Genomic DNA, 14,395 nt, shown 5'->3' with positions numbered 1-14,395 from the left:
GCTCACAAAAAAAACATCAGAGAGATGGCGCAGCATGCACAAAACACACAGAGATCGCAAAGCTCACAAAAAAAAACCTCAGACAGATCACGCAGCATGCACAATACATTCAGAGAGATCAAAGCTCACAAAAAAAAACTCAGACAGATCGCGCAGCACGCACAAAACACACAGAGAGATCGCAAAGCTCACAAAAAAAACCTCAGACAGATCGCGCAGCACGCACAAAACACACAGAGAGATCGCAAAGCTCGCAAGAAAAGCCTCAGAGAGATCGCGCAGCACGCACAAAACACAGAGAGATCGCAAAGCTCGCAAGAAAAGCCTCAGAGAGATGGCAAAGCTCACAAAAAAACCTCAGAGAGAGCGCGCAGCATGCACAAAACACTCAGAGAGATCGCAAAGCTCGCAAGAAAAGCCTCAGAGAGATCGCAAAGCTCACAAAAAAACCTCAGAGAGATCGCAAAGCTCACAAGAAAAGCCTCAGAGAGATCGCAAAGCTCACAAAAAAACCTCAGAGAGAGCGCGCAGCCCGCACAAAACACTCAGAGAGATCGCAAAGCTCACAAAAAAACCTCAGAGAGATCGCAAAGCTCGCAAGAAAAACCTCAGAGAGATCGCAAAGCTCGCAAGAAAAACCTCAGACAGATCGCGCAGCATGCACAAAACACACAGAGAGATCGCAAAGCTCACAAGAAAAGCCTCAGAGAGATCGAGCAGCATGCACAAAACACACAGAGAGATCGCAAAGCTCACAAAAAAAACCTCAGACAGATCGCGCAGCACGCACAAAACACACAGAGAGGTCGCAAATCTCACAAAAAAACATCAGAGAGATGGCGCAGCATGCACAAAACACACAGAGATCGCAAAGCTCACAAAAAAAAACCTCAGACAGATCACGCAGCATGCACAATACATTCAGAGAGATCGCAAAGCTCACAAAAAAAAACTCAGACAGATCACGCAGCATGCACAAAACACACAGAGAGATCGCAAAGCTCGCAAGAAAAGCCTCAGAGAGATCGCGCAGCCCGCACAAAACACACAGAGAGATCGCAAAGCTCGCAAAAGAACCTCAGAGAGATCGCAAAGCTCGCAAGAAACGCCTCAGAGAGATCGCGCAGCACGCACAAAACACACAGAGAGATCGCAAAGCTCGCAAAAAAACACAGAGATCGCAAAGCTCACAAAAAAACATCAGAGAGATGGCGCAGCACGCACAAAACACTCAGAGAGATCGCAAAGCTCACAAGAAAAGCCTCAGAGAGATCGAACAGCATGCACAAAACACACAGAGAGATTGCAAAGCTCACAAGAAAAGCCTCAGAGAGATCGCAAAGCTCACAAAAAAACCTCAGAGAGAGCGCGCAGCCCGCACAAAACACTCAGAGAGATCGCAAAGCTCACAAAAAAACCTCAGAGAGATCGCAAAGCTCGCAAGAAAAACCTCAGACAGATCGCAAAGCTCGCAAGAAAAACCTCAGACAGATCGCGCAGCATGCACAAAACACACAGAGAGATCGCAAAGCTCACAAGAAAAGCCTCAGAAAGATCGCAAAGCTCACAAAAAAACCTCAGAGAGATCGCAAAGCTCACAAGAAAAACCTCAGAGAGATCGCGCAGCATGCACAAAACCCACAGAGAGATCGCAAAGCTCACAAAAAAAACTCAGAGAGAGCGCGCAGCACGCACAAGATACTCAGAGATCGCAAAGCTCACAAAAAAAACCTCAGACAGATCGCGCAGCACGCACAAAACACTCAGAGAGATCGCAAAGCTCGCAAAAAAAACCTCAGACAGATCGCGCAGCACGCACAAAACATTCAGAGAGATCGCAAAGCTCGCAAAAAAACCTCAGACAGATCGCGCAGCATGCACAAAACCCTCAGAGAGATCGCAAAGCTCACAAAAAAAACCTCAGACAGATCGCGCAGCATGCACAAAACACACAGAGAGATCGCAAAGCTCACAAAAAAAACATCAGAGAGATGGCGCAGCATGCACAAAACACACAGAGATCGCAAAGCTCACAAAAAAAAACCTCAGACAGATCACGCAGCACGCACAATACACACAGAGAGATCGCAAAGCTCGCAAGAAAAGCCTCAGAGAGATCGCGCAGCACGCACAAAACACAGAGAGATCGCAAAGCTCGCAAGAAAAGCCTCAGAGAGATGGCAAAGCTCACAAAAAAACCTCAGAGAGAGCGCGCAGCATGCACAAAACACTCAGAGAGAGCGCGCAGCATGCACAAGATACTCAGAGAGATCGCAAAGCTCACAAAAAAAACCTCAGACAGATCGCGTAGCACGCACAAAACACACAGAGATCGCAAAGCTCGCAAGAAAAGCCTCAGAGAGATGGCAAAGCTCACAAAAAAACCTCAGAGAGAGCGCGCAGCATGCACAAAACACTCAGAGAGATCGCAAAGCTCGCAAGAAAAGCCTCAGAGAGATCGCAAAGCTCACAAAAAAACCTCAGAGAGATCGCAAAGCTCGCAAGAAAAACCTCAGAGAGATCGCGCAGCGCACACAAAACACACAGAGACATCGCAAAGCTCACAAAAAAAACCTCAGACAGATCTCGCAGCATGCACAAAACACTCAAAGAGATCGCAAAGCTCGCAAGAAAAGCCTCAGAGATCTCGCAGCAGGCACAAAATACTCAAAGTCAAAGTTTTCGAAATTGGATCCCACTTCCAATTTATTTTACTATATTGGAATATATTGGAAGTGGTATCCCATTTCCAGTTTATTTGACTTGGCTGAAATAGACTGGAATTGGTATCCCACTTCCAATTCATTTCAGCCAAGTCATGTACGTGTTTCATGGGATCCCACTTCCAATTTATTTCAGCCAAGTCATGTACATGTTCCATGGGATCCCACTTCCAATTTATTTGACTTGAATGAAATCAATTGGAAATGGGATAGTGAGATTGGGTCCAAAATTGGTCCCAATTTGTCAAAATTGACCCCAATTTGACTTGGTTAGAATAGATTGGAAGTGGGATCCCACTTCCATTCTATTTGATTTGACTGGAATAAATTGGAAGTGAGATAGGGTCCCAATTTGTCAATATAGGCCTCAGTTCTGGCCCCAAAATCAAAGATTTCCAAATTCCAAATAGTAAAATAAATTGGAAGTGGGATCCCACTTCCAGTTTATTTGATTTGACTGGAATAGATTGGAAGTAAGATCCCACTTGCAATTTATTTGACTTGGTTAGAATAGATTGGAAGTGGGCAAACAAAGGAAAACATTTTTCATGAATAAATTTGCTGAACATAACATACTACGCAAGATCCCAGTGACCCCATCTTCTGATATGTTGTTTGGGGGACTCAGATGATTCAGTACTCGACGCCGTGAAGTCGGTAGACCCCCCCAAGCTCAGTTTCTGGACATCCCACTCCCAATTTATTCCCATTCAAATTTCATTCATGGGTTTTGGACACCCCTTAAAAGGGTCCGAATGACCCCAAATGTTAATATGTTTATTGTGCACACCCCACGAGACAGCCTGTGAAGTTGTGTAAGCCTAACTTCAAGTCAAATATATTGGGAGTGGGATCGGTCAGTTCCGAGTCTGACGTCCCACTTCCAATCTATTGCATTCAATTAAAATACATTGGGAGTCGGATCGGTCAGTTCCGAGTCCGACGTCCCACTTCCAATCTATTGCATTCAATTCAAATACATTGGGAGTGGGATCGGTCACTTCCGAGTCTGCCGTCCCACTTCCAATCTATTGCATTCAATTCAAATACATTGGGAGTGGGATCGGTCACTTCCGGGTCCGACGTCCCACTTCCAATCTATTGCATTCAATTCAAATACATTGGGAATGGGATCAGTCAGTTCCGTGTCCGACGTCCCACTTCCAATCTATTGCATTCAATTAAAATACATTGGGAATGGGATGTCCGACGTCTGCGCCAGACTTGACTAACCCCACCCACCAGCACAAACCAGGCAAGTAGATTACACAGCGAACAGGTAAGTGATTTTAAGGATACACTTACAGATAATGGCCATTTGTTTGCCCATAGTAAGGGTGTATGTACAAAGCTTGCTCTAAGGAATATAAACATTTGTTACAGTATCAAGACTGTCTGTCAGTCTGAAATGATGAATATTTAGCACTAAATCAAGCCACTCCTACAGGCTATAAATATGTACACAGCCCCAGACTGACGGGCAAAGGGGGTGGATTATGTATAATTTACAAAAATAATTTAATTATTAACCAAAAACATGGTTACAACTTTACTTCCTTTGAAATTATGTACATTAACATAATTAACCCCGCCACAAATAAGAACACAATCTCCTTATTAAACATTTATAGACCACCAGGGCCATATTCAGAATTTATAAAAGAATTTGGTGAACTAGCTGCTAATTTAGCAGTGTCCTGTGATACGTTAATAATTGTAGGAGACTTTAACATTCATTTTGAGAAAAGTGATGATCCCCTAAAAAAGAACATTCACATAAATCATAGATACTGTTGGTTTCACACAAAATGTATCAGGTCCTACTCATTATTGTAATCACACACTAGACTTGGTTTTGACCCTGGGCACGAACATAAAAAACTTAAATATTCTCCCGCAGTCTTCCACAGTCTCAGACCACTACATAATTTCGTATGAATAGTTTAGATATAAAAAAAAATGTACATGCCCACATTACTATATAAAGCGCTCACTAACCCCATCTACTTCCCCTAAATTTACTGAAAACATCACTGATTTATTGACCTCAGTCAGTAGTCCAGCGGACCCACTGGAGCTGGACAGACTAATGGACTACTTAGATAACACACTTTGATCAACTTTAGATAGTGTAGCACCACTTAAGCGTAAAAAGCTACGACAGAAAAAACTCGCTCCCTGGTATAATGAAGAAACACTCACCTTAAAACAAACCGTAAGGAAATTAGAGCGGAAATGGCGGTCGACTAAACTGGAAGTATTTCACTGTGCCTGGAAAAACAGCCTTATCGAATTTAGAAGGGCGCTCGTCAATGCACGTTCAGCACATCTGGCCTCACTGATTGAAAATAATAAAGACAATCCTAGAGCACTCTTTAATGTAATCTCTAAACTTACAAACAATCGGGCAGCTACTGATACACAGATCCCAGCTGTTCACACCAGCAATGCTTTTATGGACTTTTTTAACAATAAGATTGAACATATTAGACAAACAATATACTAAATCCAGCCTGTCTGTCATCTGGTGTGGATGATATAGAACAAAACAGAGAAGGACGACTAGAGGACTTTGACCCACTACCACAGCTAGAATTGGATTGACCTGTTTGTATGACCTGCACACTTGATGCAATACCAACAAAACTATTTAAAGAAGTATTACCAGTCATAATCAATCCCCTTTTAACAATCATAAATTCGTCCCTTATACTGTATGTGATCACGTACACAAAGCATTTAAACTAGCAGTTATTAAACCCCTGATCAAGAAACCGAATCTTGATCCTAGTGTACTATCCAATTACAGACCTTCTCTTCATATTTAAGATCTTAGAAAAAGTTGTGGTCCAACAACTTCCCTCATACTTGCATAAGAATAACATATATAAAAAATTTCAATCTGGTTTTAGGCCACACCATAGCACCGAAACGGCTTTAGTTAAGATAGCAAACAACCTTCTTCTCACCTCTGATCGAGGCTGCGTATCCATGCTAGTTCTACTCGACCTCAGTGCAGCTTTTGATACAAGTGATCATACTATTCTGCTAGAAAGATTAAAAAACATGGTTGGAATAACAGGAACGGCCCTATCATGGTTTAAGTCTTATCTCAAGGATCGCTACCAGTTTGTAAAAGTAAATAATGTTTCTTCTTTGTAAGAAAAAAATGAGATCTGGAATTTCCCAAGACTCCATTCTAGGACCTTTACTATTCATATTATAAATGCTGCCACTGGGCAGAGTTATTAGCAGGCATGGCATTACCTTCCACAGTTACACAGATGACACACAGTTATACATATCAGCCAAACCAGATGACAAACCTACACTAAAGAAAATGGAGGACTGTGTTAAAGAAGTGAAGCATTGGATGTCATACAATTTCCTTCTGCTAAACAGCGACAAAACCGAGGTTCTCCTTCTAGGTCCAAAACCTGTTATAAATAAGGTATCAGACTTAATACATAATTTTGACTTCCCTGTTCTCCCTAGCTCATCAGCTAAAAATCTGGGTGCCATAATTGATTCAGATCTATCATCATGATCAGCATATAGGTAAAATTACAAAAACAGCTTTCCTACATCTTCGGAACCTCGCTAAGTTAAGAAATTCCTTATCCCACCCAGATGCAGAAAAATTTGTTCACGCTTTTATTACATCAAGATTAGATTATTGCAATGCACTTTTATCAGAATGCTCCAGCAGAAACTTGAGTAAACTCTTTCTCCTACAAAGCCCCTCGGCTCTGGAACAATCTTCCAGCTAGTGTCCGGGACGCAGACACAGTCACTATGTTTAAGTCTAGGCTCAAAACACACTTGTTCAGTTTAGCCTTTGGCAACTAACCTCTGTCTAGTTTAAGGTTGTCATTTCAGGAACTCATGGACATGGGGAATCAGGGTAAACGCGGATGATGTGCTCACAATTTCTCTTTTTTGGAGCTGAAAGACGTCCTTGCCTGAGCTCCTTCTGGTTTCCCTCCTCCCAGTCTGTTACAGTCAGATCCGTCACATGCTCTTTTTCTCTGCTGCACTCAACTAAACTAACCGCTTCCCTTTACTGTTTTCTGAGAAAATGGTGGCCCACTGATGGAAGATTGTTTGCTGGATTCTCCTGCGGCCCAGACCAGACCAGACCAGCTGCTCACCTCCATCTACTGCTGCCAGCCTCTGACCACTCACCATGATCAACTACACTGAAGTAGAAATGGACTCAGATTAGCAACATTGACTGATTCTTCCAAATCTGATGCACTATTATTATGCCCCAAGATTGATGTCACTATTATGATTATTATCATTATTATTATTATTATGTAGCATAATGACAATTCTTTGGTGATCATTTAAAATTCAATCTATAGTTTGATCAGAGGAGGATGGGTCTCCTTTGTGAGTCTTGGTTCCTCCCAAGGTTTCTTCCTCCAGCCTTGAGGGAGTTTTTCCTTGGCAGTGTCGCCTTCCGCTTGCTCGCATTGGGCTTTGTTTTAAATGTTCTGTTCTGAAACTGTGAAGCTGCTTTGTGACAACGTCAGTTGTAAAAGGCGCTATACAAATAAAGTTGATGTTTGGATGTCTTTTCAACTTTAATCCAGAGTTTATTGGATGACATTTATGTACGTGATTTCCACATTGAAATAACGGCTTTAAAAGGACGTCTTTAATGTGACTTAGTTAGTCGTCTTTTCAACGTCAGTGTTTCATTTTCATTTTCAACCTTAAAAAAACGTTGATTAGACCACAGTCAAGTACATTATTTCAACATTGAATCAACGGCTAAATGTTTACTGGGATTGCAGTTAGCACACTACACTGATCAGAGCATTTTATTAAACACATATGGAAACATTCAGTGTCATGCTGAAGGGAGGAGATTGTTATTTAAGTTTAAGTGAAGACGACTGGACTGGAACGACAGCTCTAAAATGAATGAACTCTGAGTGAGAAACCGGAAGGTGGCAGAAGAGAACTGATGTAAAAACACAGAAGAAGAAGACGATGAAGCTACGCACTCTTTTCAGTGACCGCGGCACGCGAGCAGCTCTCACCAGCCTCAGGGAACAGCTTCATCCCATAAATATGTCAATTTAACCTTCTATTTTTGGATACATATGTATTTTGGTATCGCCCAAATGTAGTCAACATCGTTAATGTTATGTACGTTATTCTATCAACTGCTATATGGTACATACGTAATATTGAACCGTTTTTTTTTTTTGTTTGTTTGTTTTTTTTCCAAATGACAAACTTTAGCTAACCTGTTTAACTCTAGCTAGCTCTTTTTTCCCCTCTGACATAGAAAACATTTAAATGACATGACAATCGCTCATACATGAGTATTTTAATTTGAGTAATTATGTGGTTTGATGGCGAATTTTACAAGACGATGTGAGCATTTTTTATGTCACAGAACCGCTTCCCTCAGTATAAGAAATAAAATAAGAAATAAAACTGCTTAAACACATTAAGAAGACATAAAGTAGTAGCTACGTGGGTTAAAATACATTCTCTATCTCAGTGCTGGTTTTTTGGTGTAAAGTAATATTTTGAATATATAATTTCACATACACTCATTTTTTGTTAGTGAGTAGCAGTGAGTTTTGGCTGGTGATTAATGGGTTGCAGAAGGTTATATGAAAGCTATAGAAGCTTATTTACTGAGAGAAAAAAATAAACAAAAGCACGTGAAGTAGTTTATTTTTGGAGCTGTGAAGTTAGTACATTTTTTTCAAAATTAACTATGAACATGAACTAATTCATTTTCTTTATGTAATTATGTAAAGATGGACTGTAGTAAAAAAAAATGAGTAGGGCAGTGAAAAATGGTGGGCAGGGAGAAAAGCAAATAGGAGGTTAATTTAAGTTATTTAGATGAGATCTTTAGCATCAGTTGTAGCATAATCGTTTGTACTATAACCTCATAATCTTTTACATTTGAAGTTCTGTAGTTAATGAATTTGCATGCATAAGCAGTTTACAGTTACTCAGGAACAAGGCGTACAAAACTCAAAGAGCACGCACAGAACTCGTGCAGCTGGCGCACAAAACTCAGAGAGCATGCGCTGAACTCAGCGCTCACGCACAAAGTCATGGAGCACAAATGTCAGAGCTGGATTTTTTGTTTGCAAGTTATAAGTTTTACATTTGAGATGAATTTTTTTTGTGCATTCTTTTTGGCACAAATCAGATTCCATACAGGATTCACTAAAAATAATCAACAAGTTTGCGTCACCATTTGGAATGCTGCGGATGCTTTGAGAATTAAGAATAGGCTTGCGCAACATTTTGAAAGATTCCGGATGCGCTAAAAAAAAAAAAAAAACATCTAGCAAGGTAGAGGTAGAAGTCTGAGACGGTCAAAAATTTAGTATAAAAAAAAAAACACAAAGGGGTACCCTTTATTATTTTTTTTTTGGGGTGAAAACTGTGACCTCCTCAGATCTTCTCCAAACCCACACCGTGTGTCAGGGAAGTCCTGACAAAGACAGTGGTGTGGTTATTTTCGCTCTACCATATCCCAAAGCTGAGATATGGAGACCTCTTCTAGTCCATAAAATGTATAACTGTATATATCAAGATGGGATTCCTATTTCCAGTCAAGCTAGGTAAACACATGAGTAGAGGGTAACCTTTAAGTTTTACGTTTGATGTTAATTTTTTTTTGTGCGATTCTTTTTGGCACCAATCAGGTTCCATACAGGATTCGCTAAAAATAAACAAGCTTGCGTCACCACTTGGATCGCTCCGGTTGCTACGAGAATTGAGAATAGTCTCGTGCAGCTTTTTGGAACCTTCAGCACATGCTAAAAATAAACAGCATGCTCACGTCATCATTTGGAACGCTCCGGTTTCTACAAGAATTAAGAACAGGTTTTGCAGCTTTTTGGAATCTTCAGGATGCGCTAAAAATAAACAGTAGGCTCACGCCACCCTTTTTAACGCTCCGGTTGCTACGAGAATTAAGAATTGGCTCTCGCAGCATTTTGGAATGTTACAGATGTGCTAAAAAAAAATAAAGATTAGGCTCACGCCTCTTTTGTAAATGCTCCATGTGCTGAGTGAAGTATAGAATAGGCTTGCACAGCTTTTTGGAACCTTCAGGATTCCAAGGATTATGGAATCAGATTTGTGCCAAATATGAAACGCTCCATGGCTTTAGTGTGTGAGTTCTGAGTTCTGCGTGTGCTCTCTGAGTTTTGTGCACAAGCAGCACGAGTTCTGTGCACGAGCTCTCTGAGTTTTGTACACTGGATCCTTGAGTTTTGCAAGCAGTTTTGGCAAAAAGCTCTCGTGTGGGCGGGTTTTCTCAGGGGTACCTTCCCATTGGCTAATGAGTTTTTGAGTGACAACTCAGTGCCCAAGGCATTTTGGACTACACATGCGTACACCTACTTGCAGCTCAGCAGCGGAGAGACAGGAAAGATTTTAACATTAAAGAGTGAACAACTTTACACACACAAATTCTCTTTGTACTTTACTGTTTTAAAACGATGAAATACCTGCAAACTTCGACAATCAATGCAGATATTGAGCTAATGTTCTGTCTAAAACAAAGCATTAAAGATTTTACTGTGAGTACAAACCTGTTTGTCCCTCATTACCAGATACTGATCTGAGGTAAATGCACACCGAGGTCTGTTTACTCAGGATGAACCAGAATAAATGAGCACTTATTTGTTTATTTGTAAATTATTATTCATGAGTGCTTGAGCCCCTGTTCAGAAACCTATTGTGTACTAACATAGTGGTTCTTCGCTTTTCCATAATCACTGTTAGATGGTTTAAATGCCCAAATTTTATTTTGAAGATCACAGTTTTGAACAAATGGCATATGTGCATTTTGTTACAGGAGGTCTCAGAGAAAAGAGAAACATCACAGACAAGAGTGTTCCTGCTCCTTTAATGAATACAAATTTGCTTAATATCTAGCTCACACATTACTTCCTGGAAAACACCAGATGTAAAGTTTGAACCACAATCTGATTGAATCTCACGAGGCAGCCCACACCGAGAAAAGAACTGAAACAAACACTCAATTATAGTTCTTGCCTTAATGTTTCTCGAGGGTACAGCCTCCGGAAATCTAGTACACACATCCAATATTGTGAACAGATACTTATAACCCTTTTTTGTCTTGTGCAAAGGTCCAACACAATCTATCGTCACTCGCAAAAATGGAGAGTACACAATGGTGCACAAGGCACTTTCTGATTTGGCTTACCGGCTAGCTGACAAGCATGACATGTCCGACAGTAGGAGATTACATCTCGATGCATCTTCGGCCAATAAAAATAACGCAAGACTCTCTCTTGGGCTTTACGAATACCCACATGCCCTGCCATGGGTGCTTCATGTGCCAAGCGCAACACTTTCAACCTAAAACTCTTCAGCAACACAATCTGCTCCACAACACTCCAATCTTCAACAGCAGGATGATAAGGAGGCCTCCACTTCCGCATAAGCACTCCCTGATGCATATAGAAGACCTCTGCCGACTCCTCTGTCTCCTCCCGTGTACCAGCCCCCTTACACAATGAGGCCAACTCAGGGTCCTCCTTGAGCTCCTTGATTAAGGTTTCCCTATTAAACTGAGCTGCATCTGATTAACCTAGTTTTCCAAAGAAGGTATCTCCAAGCTCAAATGCTGCCTCCTCCAGCCCTCTCTGTGGAACCACCCCCTTGGGGCGAGACTGGGCACGGGTAACGACACAGGTTGAAAACACCTCAGGATACTCCCTGGCCAAAGCCTCTGTTTCTGGTACCTCACATGGCATGTGACTAATTAAAGGGGTTACCGAAACTTGAACCCCAGCAAGATCATTCCCCAATAGCATAGAAACTCCAGGGACTGGTAATGATGGCACTACTGCTACATTAACATAGCCATTTACCAAGTTAGAGGTTAGGTACACTTTATGCAATGGCATGGCACCAAACAAACTTCCCACACCCTGAAGCAACACTGAAGAGTCATTGAAACTGGCTAATCACGAACCCCTTGTAACAACAAGGACTGAACTGCACCAGTGTCCCTGAAAATTTTAATTTTGGTTTCTGGCTCCCCAGAACCAATGGACACTGTACAGCAGGAGACAAACCCATCATACAGAGAGGGGGTTATTTCAGACTCAGGATCCACACAACTAATAGTCCTCTCTGAACCAACTACCAATGCCACAGATTTTGAAGAGTCAGTATAAGACCCACGTCTGCACTTCTGCAGAACTGGACAACCTGATTTTATATGGCCAGGTTTTCTACAATAATGGCAGATTATTTCTCCCGAGGGAGTAGAATTTACAGGTTTTTGAAGTTGACTATGAGGTTTAGAGCCAGATGGCCCTTCCCTATGACTTTTAGTCTCTGCTGATTTAACCTCTATATTAGCCTTTCTCCAACCACTGATCTCTCTTTCACTCTCGACTCCTTATGGGTAAATTCGTAAGTATCTGCCATCATAGCAGCCTTTTTAACTTCAGTCGCCCCATGCTCCTGAATGTACACTTCCTAAAGAACAGGTAGACTATTTTTAAACTGTTCCATAAGAACAAGCTGTTTTAAATCTGCAAAAGTATAAACTTCACATGCTTTCGTTCAAACACTGCCTCCTGCTGCCTAGCTACATCCAAATAGGTTTCCGCTAGCTTACGTCTAAGAGAACGGAATTTGTGCCTGTAAGTTTCTGGCACAACTTCATAGGCATTCTTCACTGCCGTTTTCACCGTGTCATACTCCATGGAGTGTGCAGAATTCAAAGCTGCATAAGCCTCCCGAGCTTTCCCCTACAGGACACTCTGAACCAAAACGGTCCAACAATTCTCCAGCCAAGCTAATTCCGTGGCTATATTCTCAAAGGCATCAAAAAACACATCTACCTCGTCTTCCTGAAATTTTGGCATTAGATGTAGACATTTGGATACATCAAACCGAGTCTCATGTCTGCGCTGTTGTTGACTCTCCATCTGCGAGAGTTTAACCTTCTCCAACTCAATCTTAGCTAACTCCAGCTCCCGCAAACTATCCTTCTCCTTCTCTCGCCTACCCTTCTCTGCTTGTTCCCTAGCCAATCTTGCCTCAATGATGGAGTCACTCAAACCTAGGGACTGAGCAAGGATCTACTATCTTAATTTTATTCAACTCTGAATCTACCTCAATCTCATAATATTCAGCAAGCTGGAGCAACTGAGGCTTCTTTAATTTTATCCAGTCCGTTGTCTGCAGATGGGCTTGGATAAAACTTTCCGGATCAAACTGAGACATTTTTGGGAAAAAATTAAAAAAATACCAAAAGCCCCCCAGCCGAAATGAGGACAGACCAGAGACCCCTAACTCTAAGGCTACTAAAATTCAAACACCAAGAGGTAACCTATATTCCCCTATTGGCCTAAAATCCCTAAGTACCACCAAAGTATGACTACAAAACTAAAAGTACTTGACAATTTTGGCCACCTTACCTCAAGTCCTCTCATAGGACTTCTGAAAGAACACATACAACTCAAGAAGCCCCAAGTAGGCCACAATTTCCAACAGGTATTTTTGAGTCAAATCAACACCACCAAATCAGATTTCCTGAGAACTCAACCAAACATACCCAATTACCAAAGGTCTAGACTGTATACAATCAAGCAACTCTGCAATCCAATACCCACCTTAGCAAACAGCTAACCTCAACAGAGCACAAAACTATCAAGTTACAATCACACAGCCAACAATTAGATCACGAAAATAAGGTGTTGAAATCTATTGTGATGAAATGAGAACTTGGGAGGGTTCACTCTTCTTACCTAAAGATCCTCGAAGAACCCAAGCGCTGACTCCATGGTCGACCAGCCCAAGCATGTAGAGATTATTCAAAAGGGTAGGTAGTAATCTGGAGGTGCAACAGTTTCCAGAGTGCTAGAGAAAAATCAGCGCCAAAACTTCCACCATCTTATATATATCCAAAACGACGCTCCGGTATCTGGCCTCCAAAACCAGAGGTCCTCCCCTTTAAAGGCTCCACTTCAAGATCTCAAGAAAAGTAAGACCCCCCCCCAGTGGCTGGAGTGTGTATTGTGGGAGTCAAGTGTCTATCCCAGTGCACCTAGTTTATAAGAATCTATATTCAACACCATTAACTCTATTGAGAGAAAATCCCAGTTACGAAAATAATCACACCCCTATGTAAGTCAAGGCCTCCTTAATCAACAACATTTTTATTTTGTCAATAAGGTCCATACCACACTTCTGACATATTTCATAAAATATCACCATTTAATATTCTAAACATGTACATAAACAAATGCATACATTTTCAAATGACCTTGCCTTTTCCCCACAGATATCAAATAGAAATCAGAAGAATATCTATTAAACATACCTGAAAACCTGATTTTGGTGGCCTTAAAAGTACACTTACCCTATAATATAGCGTGATTCATATATCAAAGTATATGATCACATTCTAAAGTTGTCATATTGAGAAACAATGATAGAAACATTTTACTTCTCAACCTCAAGTAGACTGTAAGTAATTATTCAAATTTCAAAATTTAACAACCTGGCTATTAGCTCAGACATTACATAATGTGGGTTAAAAGCTAAGTAGAACACTTGCTATTCATCATAATGACACGTTGGCTAGCTGCAGCAAACATTAGAAAAGTAAGCCTAATGCAATAAAAAGTTTT

This window comes from Hoplias malabaricus, chromosome 16 (genome assembly GCF_029633855.1).
Source record: "Hoplias malabaricus isolate fHopMal1 chromosome 16, fHopMal1.hap1, whole genome shotgun sequence".
Taxonomy (NCBI): Eukaryota; Metazoa; Chordata; class Actinopteri; order Characiformes; family Erythrinidae; genus Hoplias; species Hoplias malabaricus.
The sequence above is the reverse complement of the archived record's forward strand: the minus strand, read 5'-3'. Positions refer to the sequence as shown.